We start from the raw sequence: 20755 nt of genomic DNA on the forward strand, positions 1-20755 counted from the left end.
ATTCTGGCGCGTTTTTTATTCTCCGCGAATTTAGAAAATTTAACATTTTAAAATAGGTTAAAAGCAGTGTTTTATACGCAATTTTTATCAGACCTTTTTTTTTTTTTTTTTTTGATAATCTAGCCAAGTCTCTATAAACTTTTTGAACAGGGGGGGGTATCCTGCTGACATTTTAGAGCTTCGCGAACCCAAGTAATAAAAAGAAAAAGCTTACCTTAACCGTTAAGGTAAGCTTTTTAAGGTCTAACGTGCCTTGCACTCTTTTGGAAACTGGTTCTTAAAAACCTCATTTAAAAAAATTATTTTCGGAACAAGAAAAAAAAAAAGATCATTTTTACACATTTCAATTTTTTATAAATATTTCCTGAATATTTTTATGTCTTCTATAAGAGCTCCGGGGATTTTGGTGGGCCGGATCTGGCTAGATTCTAGCTAGTAGTGAGATGAATTATTTTAGTTTTATTAGATTTTAACTAATTTTTTAGGGGTGAGGTAAGCAAGAAAACTTCGCTCTAATTAAAATGAATGGCTCCTTGTTTGATATGCTTTTAAGACTGACTTTTACTAAGGATTTAACATTAAATACTAACATAAAACTCATTTGTCGCTGTACAAATGATTGAACCATTCAACCGCTCCAGAAAACATCTATCACCTGCCACAACCCACCTACCTGTACAATACTTAAATAGGTCCTGAGATGAAGTACTATTACCGACTTCGAAATCTATCGGGACATTTCCCTAGATGTAAGAGAGCCTTCTACTCCAGTAGTTTTTTTCCCCCCAGAACCGCTAGACTTTGGAACTCCCTGCCAGGTTCCTGCTTCCCCAACTGTACTGATATGCAGAAGTTCAAGTGTAACGTGAACCGACATCTTGCTGCCCAACTCCCCACCTAGTACCTCTGTAGCCTGTGTCCCTAATAGTAGCCCCCTACATCAAAGTGGCAATGTGCTTTGTTTGGGGTGAAAATGCAATAAAAGAAATCTATGGCCCCTCCTTATGTGAAATGTTCACTGCAAAAACTCGCTTACATACAACCACTGTCAATAATCTCCCTCTCTCTCTCTCTCTCTCTCTTTCTCTCTCTCTCTCTCTCTCTCTCTCTCTCTCTCTCTCTCTCTCTATACTTAGCACTAAACGAAGTTTCCGTGAGAAATGTTTATTTTTTAGAACTACCTGTCTGGAAAGCAATACCGCGGGGCTGCTTTCCAGCTAACTACAACAGGGCCATTTTTTAATCCCAATGTAAACAAATTATTGTTGTATCGTTTTCATAAATAATTAAAATCTTATGAATTTCAAATATAGTCACTAGTCTTGGGACGATAAGTCGGAATCAGAATCGGGAATCGAAAAAATCGGAACTGTTTGGTGTATCAGAATCAGTATCGGAATCGGTATCAGAATCGGAAAAAATTGTGCCTATTTTCCAATGAAAGAAAATCATTCATTCAATTGTCTTCTTTTTTTTCCTTTTTTTTTTTTTTGAGGGGGGAGGCTGTTTAAAAAAAATCTAGTAGTAATAATAGTAGTAATGATAAAAATAATAACTATTTATTATTTTTAAACTACTAGCGAAATAAAATCTATAGCCCCTCCCCCAACAAGTGTATCTTTATGTTTGCGAAATTATTCGCACAATTTACATGTGTATTAACGGTAATAGGGAAAATAACGATTTTATAGTTAAATATTAAAGATTTATAAAAAAAAATAAATCAGAACCGGAGTCAGTAATTGTATCGGAATCGGGAAAATATTGGAATCGTTCCATCACTAATATATGCCAATCACGACGATGTTGTTTCATAGTTCACCGGACAAGCTCCTATACTTTTATCCTCAAATGGCTTTTGGGCCTTGATAAGTGATGCCTCTTAAGGTTTCGGTTTCGACCCCAACTGGAGTAGTTGTTTTTGTTTACTTACAAAAAGTGAACTGTTTATGAGAAACATAGTATTCGCCTGCACATGTCTGTGATTTTGTATGAATTAAAATATAATATTTATGCATATTTTACGAGCTTTTATCAGACATTCTTTTCTAATCATCTCGTTCATTTCTGTTGATGTAATAGTATTTGGTCGCTGAATTATGCGTGATTCACACGTCGCTAAATTGCATAATCACCTGTCGATCGGACAATTGTATGCTTTCCAATATTCTGAGTTTTGTTTCCATCATAATTCATCATGGCGATTTTTTTTATTTATTTATTTAAATTGTCATTCCTGTATCCGGTTAAAAATTCTACTTGTGTCTAGTTTTTTTTTTTGTTTTGTTTTTGTTTTTGTTTTTTTCAAATAGATTAAGATATGCATTAAGTACGGGATGGAACAATAAATTTATCGCCCTAAAGAAAACAACACTAAAGCTTTATTTTAAAAGTTTTATTGAAAAATCAATTCAAGTAACTTTGATTATGTAGTAGAGCTGACATCTATTTAACATAGCCGCCTTCAGCCTCGACCATCGCCTCGATACGGGTCCGAAACTGAGAGTATGTCTTTTTCTACAACCGCCGGTGGGAGCTCGGCGGGAGCTCGGCGGGAGCTCGGCGAATACTCGGCGGATAACGGCGATCAAGCTGACTTTGGTGTTGTGACAGGTCAAATGGTTGATGCGTTCGACGTATGTCCAAACGAAGTAATCCAGTGGATTCAGGTTGGGAAGGGGGGGGGAAGTTAGGGAAGGGTACAAAGTCATAGCACTCCTTCTGAAGTCAAGCCTGGGTCTCTTTGGACGTGAGCTGCCGCTGAGTCCTGCTGCCACACCCAGGGTATGCCAGCGGCCACCTGATTGCACTAGGAAGTCAGCACACTCTTTAGCACATCAAAGTACACTTTGGTGTTGACGTTCAAGCCGACTTCAAAGATGTAAGGTGGCATGATGTGGCCCTCACATAAAACCACGCCACAGACAATAACCATGACCGGAAACTTTGTTTTCATCATGTTATTCGTGACAATCCAGCGATGCATTTTGAGGGTGCTGGCAATGGTCCTGTTGTCATAACTTATATCGGTAGAGTATATGAGTTGTACAGCGGCGCATCTCCGATCTTATTCATTGAACATTGTGTCACTTTCAGACATGATAGAAGGCTCCTATCGCTCGTTGGATTTGTACATAACGTACCAAATAGTAAATGGTATACAACAAAACGAAAAAACGGGGTTTAATCAGACGGAAATTGAATCATGTCGTCTTTTCTAAGGTGACAATTTTAGCGTTCCACTCAGTAGTTTGTTTTGTTTTGATTTTTCTTTGTTTCAGTATATATGTAGCTGGCCTGACACCTTCTGGCGATGTTGTGATAACCCCCCCCCCCCAAAAAAAAAAACTCCATGCGTATAACCTCACGAATGTCTGATCAACCCCAACACCATAGCTACCAGTAGCATGCCCAATCGCACCGCTCCACATAAAGAGGGGAGAGGCAACTCAAAAATGGATACCAAACTTTGAGGATGACACCAAAAACTGACAAATCCAATAAATTTGAAGATGCCCCAGATACCTTCAGACTCAACTCTCGAAAGCTTTTCTATAACTCAAAAATCAAAAATTTCAACCCAGTTGAGACATGAGTAATGGAAAAACAATACTCTCAAAGGAGGAGACATTATTGAAGATACAACTTTGTGCCTCCCATGTGTCAAGAGATACATCACACAACCGGCACTTATCAGAACAGTCCTTCCCATAAATGTTTTTATTTATTGCATTTGTATTTAGTGCCATTTCCTGAGCGGTAAATATAAGATTATCTTTTTCTCTTTTCAAACCACCTTTTGACAGAAAATTCCATGCGCCTTTACATTCTTTGTGTCTTAGTACCTCACTCAAACTGACCATGGAGTCTCATTCTTTTCAACTCAGTCAACTTTTCTAATTCAATTCTTTCCTTGTATTTCTGCTACTCTTCCAATGAATCTTTATCTAGCTCACCCTCTTTCGTCACGACTGCAAGTAACACTTCATGACTGTTAGCCAAGTAGTGGTGAACACTTATAAGCTTTTCTTATCGCATTCTTCAATCGCAATCAGCCCTTTTTCTCCTTTCTTCCTTGTGATATACAGCCTGAACACATTAGAATTTAGTTGAAGTGCTCCATACTTAACTAAAATTTTCCGTGTGTCTCTATCCGGCTTTTTTTCATATTTTCCCCATGTTCATCTGACAAAAGTTGCACGGTATCGAATTACAGAAACCGTTCATGAATTGATGGCCGCGAACAAATATCTACCATTCAGTCTAGATTTCAGGACCAGTTTGAGTCTCTTCATATACACTTCTTTTGTTTTCTCTTTTATTTCATTGCAAAGCATCGTATCCAGTTCAAGCACCCCTAGGTACTGGTAGCCCTCTGCACTAGGATCTTTTATCATTTGGGAAAATGATGACTTTCATGGCTCCTCTCTTCCCTCGTTGAAGACAAACTATTACACATTTGGAAATTCCAAAGTTCCATAAGTATGTTTTCATTCCACTGCTGTAGAGTTTGAACCAAAAAATCAATTTCCTTTTCTGATTTTGCCAAACAATTTCAGATCGTCTATAAATAACATGTGGCTAATATTCGGTCCATTCTTCTCCATTTGGTAACTCATTTTTATCTCTTTTAGTACATGTGTCAATGGTATGAGTGCTATTATGAATAGAAATGGCAAAAAGGAATCTCCTTGGAAGATATCTCGTCTGATGTTGACTCTTACTAACAGTTTCCCATAAGAAAAAAGGTTGGTTTTCCAACTGCTCACATTTTCCTATGAACTCAATTATATTTTCAGCCACTTCTACCATTTTTAACGTCCTTAGTATCCACGAATACGGCAAGATATCGTAAGCTTTCTTGAAATCTATCCAAGCTACATTAAAATTTGTTTTTCTTCTTTTGCAATTCTTTCAAATACATTTATCAATCGATAGTTGGTCTTTTGTTCTTAAACACCTTTTCCTCCCACCTTTTTGTTCCACTGGTAGTGTACCATTTCCTTCAAGATCGTCATATACTTTTGAACTGCTTATCCTTGTCAGTGTCTTCCAAAGCAAGTTCAAGCAAGCAATATAAATAAATAAATATTATAATTTTTAACATCTGGCCCTTTAGCAGGATCTCTCATTAATAAAATAGTTCTTCAGATTACAAGCCATTCTGGTATCTGGCACAATCTGACACAATTATCCAGAGAAATATCAAGCCTCTCATAGATTCCTATGAAAGATCGAAACCAATACCCATGAATTCCATCAGGTTCAAGTCCTTTCCACTTAAGCATGAATTTCATTTGTTTTCTCAAATATTGAACAGAAATGTGGATATACTATTGTTTGTCTCTTTCCAGTCTTTCACTTACTTTAGCGACCCAGTCAGCACTAACCTTGTGGAATGTCTCTCTTGGCCATGTAATTGACCAACATTTTGTAGCTTTTTGAGGGTTAGCAGCCACTATTTTGGTTTCACCTCCTTCCAGGTTTCTAAAAGACCTTGTCTGGTTTGTTTTGAATAACTCGCTGTCATTAAACTGCTAAATTCTGTTATTATACCCCCTGAATCCTTGAAGCTTTTGCCATAATCTGCTACTTTATCTCTTCCATAGTGAACTTAACACCCTTGGCTTTCAGTTTGCATCGTCTGTCCAGTTTTTTTTGTTTTTTGTTTTTTATTTTTTGTTTTTTGTTTTTTGTTTTTTGTTTTTTACTTCTCCTCGTTTGCATTTTTTCACTGTCCTTTAAACCATGCCTGAATTCGACATAAATCTTTCCTTAATCTCTTCGGGTCACCTTCTATTCTCCTTCTCCAATATAGTTCTTTTTCTGTTTCATTTTTTGTTTGTTATTTCGCGCCTACAATACGGTTCCTGCCTGCAAAATGTTTCTGACATCTGCTATGATCTCCAGTGACACCTTATTCATTACCCTGTTCACATTATTTGTTGCATTCTTCAATTTTGTCTGGTCAATCTTCTTGTAATTAAAAACCTTTCCTTTCTCACTGCTTTTCATTAATTTGTTCAGTCTATTTAGCAAATTTAATTCATTCTCTGTTGTTTTCGCATTGAAAATTTCACTCTTATTATGTAAGCTACCCCCTCCTTCTGAACCGTATTATTGTCTATAATTCTTATAATGTCATCTCTACATTCTTCTATCTCTTGGCACACTAAATACATTTCTGCAAGAGTTTTAACAGAATCAGATTCAAGCAAGATTTCAGCAAGATTCATTTGTGATTTCATTCATCATAAGAATAAGTTGTATTTGTGGAAGTTCCTTCCTTGGTATTTTTATCGAGACACCATCTCTAGATGATTGGCAATCAAGGCTAAAGAGCGCTTCACTTGCCCGTAGAAGCTGATTAGTCCCACCGGACGTAAAACCGGTATTTCCTTACCACTGGGGTTATGGTTAAGGCTCGGAGATCTTTCTACCCAAAATGCAACGATATTCCTTTGCTTCATTATCTATATATTAATATGCTTATCCATACGGTGTCACGTCATCATCATCGCAAACATTAATTAATGAAACGAGTTATCATCATCGCAAACATTAATTAATGTGAATTATCTCCCTTTATTGTTCAATCTTTATTAGTTAAAAATCATTAAACCCTTTTATTTCCCAAAACTTCCCGAACAAAAAAAAAAAAAAAAAAAAAAAAAAAAATATATATATGAACAGTCTATTTATGGTTGCGGATTATTTTAAAGACAATTATGCATAGTTTAAATAGTATAGTATTTTACTTACATTTTTAACGGTGTCTTCTGTAGTACGGAACGCTTATTCTATTTTATTCAGTAATAAATATATTTTTACATTTAACGCTACGAGTTCGTTTTTTTTTGTTTTGTTTTTTACCGTGCCACTTTATCTTTTTTATATTTTTATTTACTTTTGAGTGAGCCTTACATAACAAAAAATATGTTTAGAAATAAATGTTACAAAAGTCAAGAATGACTTTATTAAATAAATCACCAAAGTCACCATTCGCAAATACACTGAGTAACACAGAGTCAAAACATATTTTACGTCTTGTTCTGTTTTGTTTTGCTTTTGTTTTACGGCATATCAATCCTTTTTCGTGTTATTTAATGCCGAATCGAGTAATTTTGTAACATTTATACAACTTCACGTTGTTTACATAGTTATTACTTATGTTTTGTTCGTTTTATTTTGCTTCTTTTACAGTCATCATCTTCTAATGCCCCCCCGACAGGGCATACATATTTAAATACTATAAAATAAAAAGGACACAACAATTTTTATTTAATATGAAATAAAATACTTTCTTTCATTACTTACGATTTAATTTATTTAAAGAAATATTTATTTCCTATTTAAAGATTTTCAGTATATTTAATTTAACTAAAGAATTTTTTCCATTATTTTTATTACATTGCTAGGTGAAGTTTCAGAATAGTTAACCCCCCATATTAAGAATGGCTTTCAGCATGATTCTTACAATAGCGGCATCAAATATTTTTATTTCCTTATTTTAAAACAAATTATTAAAAAAAGATACAAGACCATTGAATTTTTTTTTTCATTAAATCACTATTTACGTGAAGGTTCAAAATAGTTAACCCTTCTCCCCATAACCATTTTTTTATGCAGTAAAATACTTCTTTTTTTTTTTTACACAGTGATCACCACTATCAAGGCCCGGAAGCCACTCAGGGATAAGGGTTATTGCAAGTACATTACGTTCGTGTGGAGATTTGATGAAGTGTTTACTTAAGGGGCGGTTCATTAGGAATTTGTTAACGTTGGACTTGAACACATCCAAGTTGTAGTCCGGTGGGAAGCAGGCAGACGGAACAGAGTTCCATAGGCGTGCAGTTCTAAGAAAGAAGCTTTGTTCATGGAATCCGCGTTTTGATTTAGGCACAGATATAGAGTAGGGGAAATTTTTCACAGTGGATTCAGCTAGACGGGTGTTTTTCGTGAAAGATTGGCGAGGGGGACCAGAGATTGGAGTTCAGTCGAGCACCTGCCATGGAAATAACGATAAAACAAGGATAGGCTTGCAACGTCTCTTCTGTGGGAGAGAGGTTGCAGGGTAGAGAAAAGGGCATCCCCCACTAAGCCACGAAGTCTATTTTGTACTCTGTCAAGGCATGATAGGCTATTTTAGCAGCTCCTGCCCAGATATGGCAACAGTATTCCATCCTTGGACGTACTTGGCTTTTATATAGATAGAGAATTGCATCAGTAGTGAGATATCTTCTGGAGCGGTAGAAGGATCCCACCATCTTTCCAGCGACCTTGGCAACAGACTTGATGTACGGGTTCCATTTCAGATCACGAGTAAAGGTCAAACCCAGAAGTTGGTCAAAACACGGGGCCTCACCCAGACGAGAGCCATCCATCACAATTGATGCCAGATGGGAATCAGAGCGTTGATGATGTAAGGATAGGAGTTTGGTTTTGGATGCATTAAAGGTAACCAGCCACATCTTCCCCCACTGAACCACGCGCTCGAGATCAGAGGAGAGAGAATCAGAGAGAACTTTGTCATTTACAACCTTTGATGTGTTGCCGTAGATGGTCGTGTCATCAGCATAGATTTCAACGAATGATTTAAGTATGTGTTTAGGGAGGTCATTGATGTAGATCAGGAAGAGAGTTGGGCCCAGGATGGACCCCTGAGGACTCCAGCATTTATATTGCAGGCCTCCGATTTTTGTCCATCTACCACTACTCTTATGAGCCTATCGGAGAGAAATGATTTAATGATTGAGAAAACATTTCCAGTTATACCGTAGCTGGAAATCTTGTGAAGTAGACCCTTATGCCATACCTTGTCGAAGGCCTTTGATATGTCAAGAGCAATTGCCCTAGAAAGGAAGCCTTTGTCAAGAGATTCACTAATCCTGTGGGATATAACCGTCAGCACATCTGCGGTAGATCTTGCAGAGTGGAAACCATATGGTGTGTCACTAAGGAGGTTATTCCTGCTGAGCTGGTTGACTATTTCTCTATTTAATATGGATTCCAGCAACTTACTCATAACACACAGGAGACTTATTGGTCCTTACTGAGAGGGAGATGACTTATCACCTGAATTCTGAAATACAGAGCAAACTGATGAGGTTTTCCAGGGAGTCGGAAAGCACTTCTCCTTAAAGCAGCGCTTAAATAGTTTCGTAAGTATGGGAGCAAGTTCTGGTTGAAGCTTTTTTAACACTATAATTGGGATGCCATCAGGGCCAGTTGCTTTACTGGAATCTAGGTTCTTGATTAGCTTGGCGACTTCATATTTGTATGTTACCTAGGTTGTTCTGTGTTATAGGAGGAATATGGGGAGTTGATAGCCTTCGTTGTTTCAATAATTATGGTTTAAATAAATATTTATTCCTTATAAATATATGCAGTATATTTTATTTAACTGAAGAAATATTTATTGTTCATACATATGTTTTCCCTTATTTTTTTTACATTGTTAAGCGTAGTTTCAGAATAGTTAACCCCTTTCACATATTAAGAATGGCTTTCAGCATGAGTCTTAAAATAGTGCTATCAAAGTTATTGATTTTTCTTATTTAACAAAAATTATAAAACAGATACAAGAACATTTTAAACATGTTTTTCATTAAATCTTTATTTAGATGAAGGTTCAAAATAGTTAACCCTTCTCCCCATAACCGTTTTTTATGCAGTAAAATACTTTGTTTCAATAATTATGGTTTAAATAAATATTTATTCCTTATTAAAAGATTTACAGTATATTTTATTTAATTAAAATCTATATCAATAATTCGACTTAAAAAATATTTGAATTTCCAAATCTTCATTGAATAAAATTCAAAATAAATAGAAACGTCTATCGCATATGTAAAAGTTGACGGTTGCTTATTTAACTCCATTAAAAGCTATCAAAGTCAACCAAGAGCTGCTCAATATTCTGGCTTCATGGATCATTTAGCAAGGAATGAAGATGGTTATTCTGGTGTAACAGTTATTCTACCATCTACATTTACAGGAAGTCCTAGGAATCTACAACAGCTTCATCAAGATGAAATGGCAGTTTTCTGTGACCTATTCATTACTCACACGTGTAATCCAAAATGTCCTGAAATATTAAACAACTTGGGGTCATCAGAACTTTCACAAAATCGATGTCAACAATATCACAGTTTTTTTTTAAATTCACAGTCTGACTCCCAAGAACCTGCTGACTCACCCCAAGCAGCTGATCGACGTCCCTGTCACCGGCTCAATCATCACCAGCACTTCCTGACAATATCAACAGCATCAGTTACGATCGCATTGACCTTCAATAAAAGTTTTAACTAAAGTTCTTTGTTCTACTTGCTTCCATACGTTCATTTTTGTAATATAACAATAAGGAATTTCTTACTGATGTGTTTTAAAAGATTTTAACTACCGTGGAATTTCCACGGGTCCTGCTAGTTATTATTATTATTATTATCATTATTATTATTATTATTATTATTATTATTATTATTATTATTATTATTATCAGCACCATCATCACCAGCACCAGCCCCACTATTACAACTACTACCACCATCATGTCCATCATAATTATTATTACTACTACTACTATTACTGACACTACCACTATTATTATCATTATTATTATCATTTTTATTATTATCATTATTATTATCATTATTATTATTATTATTATTGGCCCACAAAGAACTTTCACACAAGTCATTAAGGATTTCTCCTTGAAGACAACCTGTGGTGTTCCCTGGGAGTTGACAACAAGTCTCCCTATATTTCCAATACTCTTCACCTCTTTCGATAACATTTGCAACTGAATTTGCGTTATCACAAATTGATTTCTCGCTGACAGCAGTCATTGGTCTCCACTGGAATTTGAGTGGCAACAAGCCTCCCCAACGTCCCAGTTCTCTTCACACTTGTCCATCGGAGATCTGGTCAGCACTCTCTCCTCAATCTTTCCATCCTCTTTGACCCTTCTTGACTTTTTGGCATCACTCTAGAGGGGAGGTAATGGGGCAATAGGAGGGGATGGGGAAGGGATACAGACCTTACAGATATACAACTTCATTGTTCTTGGTCTCATGCAACGTTTCATGTTTTGCCTCTATAGCAATTTGTCTGGCCGGCGCATGTGGCCCCTGTGTATTAGTCTCCGCATTAAAGGGGTTCTCTTATTATTTCAGCTGTTTATTATTATTATTATTATTATTATTATTATTATTATTATTATTATTATTATTATTATCGTTGTTGTTGTTGTTGTTGTTGTTGTTGTTGTTGTTGTTGTTGTACGTGTAGAAGCAGACTTCGGTGGTAATCTTTGGCGAAAGATCAGACAAACTCAAGTTAAAATGTCAGTTATCCGATACAAACGCCAAGAATCCTCGATAATGCATACAGTTAAAAAATATTTATACGTAAATAAATATAAACAAACCCAACACATATGATATACTTGTCGAGGAATTCTTGTTTCTGTCCTTGATGTAAATTCAAACGGCAAAACCGATACAAACAATGTTGCTGTTGTTGTTGTTGCTGTTGTTGTTGTTGTTGTTGTTTCATAGTAGTCTTAGCTTTTGGATGTTTTTAGAGGGGGGTTTTCCCTGGAACGTCATGTCAATTCGTTTGACTTTAAACCTTCAAGTTGTATTTATTTATATGTTTATTTATTTATTTGTTTATTTATTTGTTTATTCATTTATTTATTTGTTTGTTTATTTATTTATTTATTTGTTTATTTATTTGTTTATTTATTTGTTTGTTTTTTGTTTATTTGTTTATTTATTTACCTCATCGTCACAGTTGTTGCAAATAAATAAATAAATACACAAATTACTGATCTCAAAGGAATCCAATAAAAAATAATGTACCTCAAGCTGCACCTAAACATATTCGTCCATCTTCTTCTTCTTCTTCTTCTTCTTCTTCTTCTTCTTCTTCTTCTTATTATTATTATTATTATTATTATTATTATTATTATTATTATTATTACTATTATTATTATTATTATTATTATTATTATTATTATTATTTAATCACATGCCATCATCAAATATTTCTATTTGCGAACAACTTCTCTGGAGTCTGCATGACAGCAAGTTTCCCCAGATTTCCAGTACTCTCCAGATCGTTCGATAACCTTTACAAAAGAATTTGCGTTATCGCAACGGCCGCTTACCATCGATTGATCGCTGGAAAAAGTCAATTCTTCTTCTTCTTCTTCTTCTTCTTCTTATTATTATTATTATTATTATTATTATTATTATTATTATTATCATTATTATTTATATATTAATAGGATAGCGTGTGTGTTATTTTGTGTGCTACGCTTACATCCGAGTGACTGCCATTTAACTGTTATGGGCTTCCATTTCTTGTCATAATTAATTTTACCAAGAATTCTTCATAAGTTTTGGTTTCGGTTTCGAATATAGCTGATGGCACTCCAGTAATCTATTTTTTTTTTTTTTTTTAATAAATACTTTTATCAAAAATTCTTCATAAGTTTTCGTTTCGGTTTCGATTATAGCTGAAGGAACTTAAGTTATATATATATATATATATATATATATATATATATATATATATATATATATATATATATATGTGTGTGTGTGTGTGTGTGTGTGTGTGTGTGTGTGTGTTTTAAGTTTTGGTTTTGGCTTGATTTAAGCTGATGCACCTAAGTTATATGGATATATTTTTTTTCATTTGTGAAATCGTAGCTTTATAATATATAAAAAGCGATTGAACATTAACTCTACAATAAGAAATACGAAATCTGTAAGAATTAAAATATCATATTTAAGCGTACTTTACGATCAGGCTACTTTGGACGTTCTACTAGCTTAGATACCTACTTTTGCAGTTTTAACAAAAGAGCTACAGTAATATCAGAGCGTCTCCATTTACGCTGAACATCTACAGAATGTCAACATCAATATATTACATCGGAATTGGTCCCCTGTGGAATATCCACAGGTTCCGCTAGTTATTATTATCATTATTATTATTATTATTATTATTATTATTATTACATTTTATATGCCAGTAATTGGGTACTCTTTTTTTTCATCAACCTTATGATCAGTATTACTTCGTTAGCATATTTTGGTAATTATTTTTTGATTAGTATTATTTGATTCATATTATTTGGTTAACATTATTTAATCCCAGTCGTCGTCATCGCCTTGAAAATAGCAAACGTGAAAATAGAATCGACATTGAAAGCCGCCTACTATTTATAGCGTTCGAATGAAATCGATTTTCAAGAGTTTTGATTATAATAATTTATGGTGGTTAGTATTACAACTAGTTTAACAAATACAGCAGCATCCTTTCCGCAACCTCTAACGTGCACTTTTCCTTCATACGTCCGCCATTGCCGCTATCATTATTAGCAATAATAGTAGAGATATTAGTGGTGGTGGTGGTGGTGGTGGTGGTAGTATTAGTAGTAGTAGTAGTAATTTTCCTCATGTGTTCTCCGACATCGTTATTATTATTATTATTATTATTATTATTATTATTAATATTATTATTATCATCATCATCATCATCATCATCATCATCATATTATTATTATCATTATTATCATCATCATCATATTATTATTATCATCATCATCATCATCATCATCATCATCATCATATTATTATTATTATTATCATTATTATTATTATTATTATCATTATTATCATCATCATCATATTATTATTATTATTATCATCATCATCATCATATTATTATTATCATCATTATCATCATCATCATATCATTATTATTATTATTATTATCATCATTATCATCATATTATTATCATCATCATCATCATCATATTATTATTATTATCATCATCATCATCATCATATTATTATTATTAGTAGTAGTAGTAGTAGTAAGAATAGTTAGAAATAATGATAATTAAAATAATAAGGTGATGATGATGATGATGATGATGATGATGATGATGATGATGATGATGATGATGATGATGATGATGATGATTTACTCAAAGAGTATGAAACTGCAAGGATATATAAATAATAATGAAGTCAAGTTAGGGGTTAGATTTATATCGCTAGTGCCGAAATGCTAATGGAGAGTCGGTGCAGATGGAGAAACTAATAAAGGATCGATAACACGATCAGGAGTTCGCATGGAATGGTACGGAGAATACTAGAATGCTAGAATTAGAGGAGGTCTGTTCTCCTCCAAGTACAAATGAACACCTTCTTCATTTTTTTATCTAATCATTGCTTCCTCTTTATATTATTACTATCTAATCATTGCTTCCTCTTTATATTATTACTAGCAGGGAGACCCGACGTTGCCCAAGATTGCATGATAATCAGCGAATATTTCGCACTCCCATATTTTTATTGTCGCTGACATCGCCATTTTTTTTTCAATCATATCGATTGATTGCCTGCTCTAGTTGTGAACCCCTCACGGTGCGCTGAGAGGAAGCTTCACATGCCTCCCTGCAGTTACTAAGTTCACAACATATTGTTGTCTACATTGCACTGTAGAGAACCTGCTCTTGATTTCATAAAAATATATATATAATGGATGAACCTAAAGTTTAAATTTCAAAATATCAAATTATCATGCTTCAATTGTGCTCAAATAGAAATATTGATTTCGAACGCGTCCCTGTCATATCAAAGAATTTACTGTCGATTTTATGTGCCTTGCCTTACTACTTGTCAGTGATAATGGCTTGAGTTTAAGTTTAAAATAAAAATGCCAAGTATCATGGCACAATTTTGCTTTAAACAGAAACATTCATTTCGAACGCGATCCTGTCATATATAAAAACTACTGTTGATTTTATATGCCGGGCGTATCTGCTTGTGTGGAAATAAAACTTGTCAAATGCAATTGTGATGTTAGGCTATGTACGGTGTTAACTTTGGTCAAAATCGCCTGTTCATTCTTTCATCGGATTATGTCGATTCTCGATTCTCGATACTTTTTTAATGAAAAACATTGTTAATAACACTAACGGGTACTTAAAGTACCTTCGTGTGAAATTTCATAAAACTCGGCCCACCCGTTTTCGAGTCCATAGGGAAAAACCCATACACAGAGTCAAAGTTACATTTTATATAATAGTAGGATTGTTAACTCACTAGGTGTTTTCACATAGGCTATCATTAAAGATTTCTCCTTAAAAACAACGCGTTGTGTTCCCTGGAGTCTGAGTGACAGCACATTTCTGCAGATTTTCAGTACTCTTGACTTTTTTTTATATAATAATTGCAAATTTGCGTGATCACAACTGTTGTTTACCATTTATTTCTTGATGGTAGCGACTATTGCTCTTTATTGGAAGGTGCTAGTCCTCTTCGCTTTCATCCAGTGGAGGTCCGGTTAGTTCTTTCTCTTTCCCCCGTCTTTCCATCCTCCTTTTCCCTCCACGAGTATTTGGTATGATGTCAGTTTATTCACCTACTTTTCTTTTTTTTTTCTTTTCAAGGGGGCGGGGTAACTTACAATTAAATATTTTAAATTTTCTTGATTCCGTGTGTGTTTTTATTTATTTATTTATTTTGTGTGTTTGTGTGTAAATATTTTACTTGTGTATCAGTTTCTACATGGCTGTAAGTAAGGAGATAACCAGAGCACTACTAAAACCAATTTTTAAATTCCTCCTGTCGAAGAGAATTTATTAAAGTGATCAACTAAAAAAGGGAGGTCTGCAGTGCGCTATTAAAAGCACTAAATATGAATAAGGATGTCTTTAGAGTACTACTAAACTAAGTGCCCCCCTACTTTCTTTGTAGTTAAAAACAAAAATAAATTCACACAAAATATTTTTGACATGAAATGTTTTGCGGAAATGACGTATTGACGTTAAAATTTAAGACGAGGACAAGCTACTGAAGAGTTTTAGTATAATAACAGATAGATTAATTAATAACAAATAATGACTCATTACTAAATTTTAAAATTAAATAAACTCAGCTTGTTATTGTACATATTCTTGTTCTTCAAGTTTTCTTTTTGTTTTGTTTTTTGTTGGTATTTTTTATAAAAAGGACTATGCCCGGAAATGGTCCTAGCACTAGCCTAGCATGGCGACTTATATGTAATGGTCTACAACCTTTTTCATGTTCTAGATTAGTGTGTGCATGTCAGTACATTATACTTCAACGTGTATCAAGTTCTCTTTTTCGTTTTTGCCCAATTGACTTCAGTTCGACATAAAGATTCCCGAGTTCGACTACATCAGCCGAACATTGTAAAAATAATAAGATGAGAATATGTTTCCGAATTTTTGAGATGAGGATTGATAATTTGTTGTATCTTGATTATTCGGACCACTGTTTTCATCTTGAGTGTCATTTTCACGACGTTTCGGTCGATGTAACTTCCGACTTCTTCAGAGTTAATTTGTCGAACTCGGAAATCTTTCTATCGAACTCGGGAATCTCCAGGTAATTTTGTAACGTATCCCTTCAGACTTCATATCCAAGGGGGTAGCAGATTCTCGCTCCGTCAGCTTTATTTTTTTAGTATCGCTTAGAACTGAGTTTAACCTATTACTTTATCCGTTGCGCTATAGATCTTTGCGTATAACAAATAAACGTGTAAAATTCTGTTCTAAATGACACTCTTCAGGAGATTAAAATCTGATCCTCGGTGTTGGCGATAATAAGAATGCAATTACGAATTTCTTATGGCGGTTATGACTGGCGGAATGTGAGCATGCTACCTCCGCGGATTAGATAAAAGGTTTCGTTTGGAATTCTATACAAATTCCCGAGTTCGACAAAAGGATTCCTGAGTTCGGGAATAAGATTCCTGAGTTCGGCAATATACACACTAAGAAGGTCGAAAATTACATTGGCCAGAACGTTGTGAAGATACCACTCAAGATGAGAACAATAGTACGAATAATTCCAATAGTAATAACTAATCTTTCGAATAATGTATTACATAAGAATATTGTAGTATGTTTTCCTCCTTATTATCGTTTAGTAGATACCACAAAAGCCTCATTAATTCCAATAGTAATAACCAGGGCGGTGACAACAGCATATTCTTTCCATTGTGTTGAGTATATATCCGTTAATATCTTATATGCTTTTATATAGACTGATGTGGTTCTCGGTTGATTGACTGTGTCTTGCTGTGTCGGATATATACTCGAGAGTCAAAACAATGAAAAGAATATTCTGTTATCACATTTCTAATAATTTGTCATATAATAGTATTTTATTATCTTTTGAGCCTTATTATAGTCAAGTAGATACCAGGAAATCTTCACTAATTCCAATAGTAATAATTAACGTTTCGAATATTGTGTTACATAAGAATATATTCCAGCATGTTTTCGCCCTTATTATCGTCAAGTAGATACCTGGAAATTCTCACTAATAACTACTATTAATTGAATACGGAGATGATAATAGTATCTTTATTTGTTTATATGCACATTATTTACTACATATGTGCATACATTTGGCCACATGGGTGTAATTTTCACAAACAAAGTAGATGACACCAAAGAAGTAAGACGGCGTATTGCGATAGCAAAGATATCAGTAATTACACTAACCAACATCTGGAAAGATAGATCCATTTCTCGACGCACAAAGAAATGACCTCTGCAAGGAAACTTTGATATTCTCATACGTAGCAGAATGCTGAGCCTTGAAGAAAGTCGACAAGAGAAATTGCTGCTTTTGAATTGTGGTGCTACCGTAGATTTCTTTGTGTACCTATTTACTATGCCTCCCCACGGGACAGAGTTAGACACCAGGGTCGTTTTTTAACGTGGAGAAAAGGTACAAAAATAAAAATTGTCTCAGTCGTGAAGGATTTCTCCTCCACTGAAAGAGAACAAGAAAATGAAGTGCAGCATCTGAAGAACAGATGGTATTTATTTGCTCCCCCACTGAGCAAATTAGGCACAAGGCCGTTTTTAATGTGAGGTAAAAACCAGCTCCCCTTAAAGTAGGCAAAAAGGGGGCACTCTGGTTACCAAAAATAATAATTGCCCCAGTATAGAGGGTTTCCCCTCCATTAACTGGTACAAATTATCTTAAGTGCAGTATCTGCCAGAACAGATACTACACTTTGATCTTGTCCAAAAAGCGGGGTAGACAAATGTACAAAAGAATAGGTTCTGGAAAAGATTTTTTTTTCTCATGTTCACCTCTTACAAAGCATATCGCCACTTGGACGTAAGGGGCTACTATTTGGGGCCATGTCTAGGAAAGATTAGCAAGATATTTGTTTATGTTACATTTAAACTTCTGCATATGAGTACAGCTATGGAAACCGGCAGCAAGAAGGGAATTCCAAAGTCTAGCTGTTTGAGAGAAGAAACTATTAGAATATTTATGACATTTATGGACATCAAGAGTGAAAGGGTGAGATTTATTGCTAAGCGGGTTTGTCGGGGCGGGCTATGCCGCAGATTGTTGAACACCATCAATGAGAAGAAATTGCGATTTTTGAGACAGGTGGCCAGAACAGACGACCTAACAAAAATCTGCTCTTTAATACAACCTCCAGCAAAAGAGGGCATAGAAAAATAAAAATAAAAATATCAGACAACGTGAAAAACATCGCCAACATTAGTATGGCTAAGATGCTCAGAACCGGTATCAAGGGCGACGAATCGAAAATAGTGCCACAGTTGATTAGTAATGACCATTCCGTTCAAGATAATGTGCATATATGTTTCTGCTGTAACTCTTTTAGAAGAACAGCATCTTTAGGAAGATTTTCTTTACATTGAAACCAGGATTTAAATATGCATTCTTTATGCAAAGTCCTCTGTTGTTAACCAGAGAATGGAAAATCATAAATAAGAAAAATAAATGTTGGTTGTTTTTGTTTTATAGCATATCAACCCTTTTCAGGTTATTTAATGCCGAATCCAAAGATTTTGAAGAAAAAATTTTAATAGAATATATTTGTTGTTTTCACGTCGGTTTCTATTCAACCCATAGTTGGGACCCTAACAGATACTACCACTCCGGGTCAGAGTGGACCTGGGAGCAATTGTAATTAAAGGGTGGCTCAACACTCCCCAAAACCCACAAGCTGGGGCCTCACCACTGGAGGTGATATTAAGGTCATATCCAGGACCCCTATTGAGGGACTTTTACCCTCTGCAGGGGGGCAGTCGGCGTATTCTAATGCCCCACCGACGGGGCCGGAAAAATAAATGTATAGCGAATGGAAGAAAGAAATAAGAAAATAAGAACTAGATTTAGAAAGATGGTAGCGGACAGATCAGTGGCTACAGGAAGTTGATCCTGTAATGTTAATTTTAGAAATATACTTCGTTGTAAAAATTCTATCAGCTTACATTTTTTTTTTTTGCTATATTTTTTTATCATTAATCTTAAAAATGCAATTCTCTACATGTATAAGAGCCAAGGGGAGGGGAGCCCTAACTAGAGCAAGCAATCAATCGACGTATTGTTGCCATATCTGGCCAGGAGCTGCTAGAAGCTCCTTATCCTGTTTTGAAAGAGTTCAAAATAGACTTCGTAGCCTAGCAGGGAATGCCCTTTTCTTTTCCATTCAACTTGTTTCCCTCAGAAGAAACGCTGCACGTCTGTCTCTGCTTTATCGTAATTTTCATGGCAAGTGCTCGATTGAGCTCTAATTGGTTTTAAATAGCAGATAATCAGACGAGGTATGAGTAAAAATAAGGCCGATAGCCATTAGTCGCGTGCTCGCGTGTAATGAATGAATGCGTGAATGTAGGATTGACATGAAATTCTTAAAGATACACTAAAATGACCGACAAAAGGGGCTGAAATTGCTTAAAATTTCAGGAAAAACTAATGGACGGTTATCCGTCAATCATCCGGACTAAGGGACAGACGGACCAATTGAAAACATAGGTCCCTCTCTGATAAATCGGGGGACAAAAATGTTACTCCATACCCCTTGCTTAAAAAATAAAATTAAATGTAAATATATTACAGACCAACCGATGGAGTTACTTGTGCATGCGACTAAAAATGCCTTAGGAAGAGTTACAAATGTAAGTGCAGCATCTGTTAAGAACATATACTACACTTTGATCCTAGCCATGTGGCCAAGGAAAAGTTACAAACATAATTACAGCATGTAGTAAGAACAGATACTACACTTTGATCTTGGCTAAAAAGCCAAGTAAAGCTGTATTTATTTGCTCCCCCACCGAGCAAATTAGGCACAAGGCCGATTTTTAATGTGAGGAGTGAAGGGGAAATGGGGACCAACTCCCCAGGGAGTAGGGGAGCTGTATAGTGACAATTGGTATGAAGGGTTGCCCCTACATTGACTAAGGTGTTATATGTGGGGTTGCCCCCACATATGGTCTTTGCTTGCAGAACAGATACTAAACTTTGAGATATTAAATCTTTTATTCACGTTAAAAAATACAGTCAAAATCAACGATGAACAAAAAACTTAGGCACATGGCCAACTCAAAAGGGGGGATTTTGGGGGTCGTTGGTCATCCTTGTCACTCCAGAACTAAGCAAAGTCAAAAGTTTTTCCCAGCTAGTATCTTCTTTCACCATAATACCGCATTCACCCTTTCATATTGGGGGACGTCCTAGTAACTCCCAATTTTTAAAAAAATTTTTATTGACGTGTAAAAACAAAAAAGATAACAATTAAATGGTACAATAATTCATTTGTGTCGAGGGCGGAGGAAGAAAGAACAAAAGGTGATTAGTAGGACCCTCCCAACCCCGTCTAGTTGATAGACTGTCCGTTCCACTAGGTTTGTAAAAGGAAC

At 35.2% G+C, this 20755-nt stretch overlaps 1 protein-coding gene and 1 pseudogene across 10 annotated transcripts in view; both read right to left on the minus strand.

Annotated features, from left to right (window-relative positions):
• Positions 1 to 20755, minus strand: part of LOC145278064 (uncharacterized) — a 765737-nt gene that overhangs the window by 223513 nt on the left and 521469 nt on the right. The window lies entirely within an intron of this gene.
• Positions 19839 to 20078, minus strand: LOC145278572 (U2 spliceosomal RNA; annotated as a pseudogene).

This window comes from Euprymna scolopes, chromosome 6 (assembly GCF_053919585.1).
Source record: "Euprymna scolopes isolate OS-2025 chromosome 6, ASM5391958v1, whole genome shotgun sequence".
NCBI classification, from domain to species: Eukaryota; Metazoa; Mollusca; class Cephalopoda; order Sepiida; family Sepiolidae; genus Euprymna; species Euprymna scolopes.